Source organism: Phalaenopsis equestris, unplaced genomic scaffold (assembly GCF_001263595.1).
Source record: "Phalaenopsis equestris unplaced genomic scaffold, ASM126359v1 Scaffold000970, whole genome shotgun sequence".
In the NCBI taxonomy this organism is placed as follows: domain Eukaryota; kingdom Viridiplantae; phylum Streptophyta; class Magnoliopsida; order Asparagales; family Orchidaceae; genus Phalaenopsis; species Phalaenopsis equestris.
Window position 1 is genome coordinate 17,633 of NW_018165409.1, and position 2,215 is coordinate 19,847.

A 2,215-nucleotide genomic window follows, 5' to 3' on the forward strand; every position below is an offset into this window, starting at 1 on the left:
AAGGTATTTTTGTTCATTTTTATGATGTTTCTATGTCAATTTATGATTTTTTGAAGTTCTTTAGAATTTTTTGGATTTATTTAAATTTTAAAACCCAAATTGTTTTGTTAATCTCACTCGATGCATGATCATACCTTATATGGGTCGACGAGTGGCGTGGCAGCTGACCAAAGGAAAATATGTTAATATTTTCATACTTATTTTGCATTGATTTTGATGATATTGCACTTTAAAGAAAGGTATTTTTGATGTTTTGTTGCAGGTATGATGAATTATGGTCATTGGAGCAAAAAGAGGCAAAAATGAGCGAATTTAGAGAGAAAATGACCAAAATATGAAGATTTGAATTAGGGCAAAGAAAAATAAAAGGTTGGGTTTAAACGGCGAGCCCAACGACGCTGACGACAAGATTTTCCAGAGACTCCAGGCAAATATTTTAGAAGGCCCGCCAACGGCGCCTTCGAGGCCGCTAATGGCGAGATTGGCGGTTATCTCAACAGGTGCATTGAATGTGGACGATTTTTGGAGGGATGCTTAAGCACTCTTGGAGAAACTCTTCTACAACTTTAAAAGAAGATTTTAGCCAAAAATTGAGGGGAGTTTGAGGAGTTGGAAGGTTTGAACAGCGTCCAAGAGCCCCAGTAGTGTGTAGAGAGTTTAGTTTAGGGTTAGATTGTGAGGAACTCTTCGAGAAATTGTAAGAGTGGAGGGAAAGTGAGAGATTTCTTCCTCCTTGTCGCTTCGAAGAAGAATTCTGTGTGTTGTAAAGAAAGGAAGAGATTCAGAGGAACTTCGAGTAGTTTGCTTGGGTAGGAATTAGAGATAAGTGTTATTTACTTGTTGTAGTTTGAATGACTTTGCTTTTATATATGAATTTTGAGTTTTGTATCTTCCTCATGAGTTCTGGTAGTTTTCTCTGTCTTTCTCCTTGTCTTAGGATTTTGTGAAATGGTGATTTGAATTGGTTGAGCATTGAAAATGTTGAAGAAGATGTGGTGATCTTTTCACTTCGATCTTCATTTACTTTCAATCTGGCCAATTGATTTGTTAAAATATGTTGAGTTTTACAACTAAAGTGAAGATCAAGATTACATCCAAGATTCAGGGAGGTCAAAGCCCTTGGAAGTTGGGTGCAAATAAATAGAGAAATAAAATTATCGGGCGTAGAATTGGAGATTTTAGAGTGATAGACTAAAATCCCCCATTCGGTCCTATTATTTGGGTATTGAAGTGTAGATGTTAGTAATCAGGTGAAAGGGAACATGGGAGCTCCAAAGTGAGAGCCATTATCCTCCCAGCCTAGCCGCAGATTCAGTAACCAAGCATAGGATTAGTTAATGTTCTTTATGTCTAGACTAAAGGGCAAAGAATAGGTATACTTCTATTTCGCACAATCCAATTTGAACTGATTTACTTTATCCATTTACTTTAATTTCTTGAGAAGGAGAATGAAGCTTTCTTATATATTGAACTTCACATTAGAAACTTTATTAGTAGAATTAGTTATTTAAGAGTTACTAAATTACATATTTATTTCAATTGTCTATTAATGACAGATAAGCAAATTGAATTTCATTATTGTGATTAAGTATTGTTTTACTAAAATCTTAGCTCCCTGTGGCATCGATATTTAGGACCTCATTAGTGCCCTATATTACTTGAGCGATACGTATACTTGAGTTAATAAGTGTGAATTTACAATTATTGAGTATTTTATACATACATCTTTATCGAATCTATAATTGTTATGAAGTTTTTAATGCAATTGCTGAGGAATTAAATCTTTTAGCAGCAGTATTAAATACTTATATTTTTAAGCATATATAAAGTCGCTGTCAAGTTTTTGGCATTGTTGCCAGGGCGTAAACAGGAATCATAATTAGAGTAACAGACAAATTCTGATTATTAGAAAATTTTTACTTGAATTGCAACTTATTTTCATATTTAGTTAACTTTTTCACCGTGTACTGATTTCAAATTATATGCGTAAATTTGGACCTGAAAATATTATACCCTACAATTTGAAATTAGAACGCAATGTTAGAAAAATTAGAATATTGAGAAAAGAACCTAGAAATTCTGATACAATGAAAAATAACATGAACAATCAAAGAATAGAAAACGAACACCAACCTAAACCCCTACAAGATTATGCAAATCCTACAGCAAATGAAATTCACTTATCTATCCAAAATCCTGATGTAGCTGCTAATTC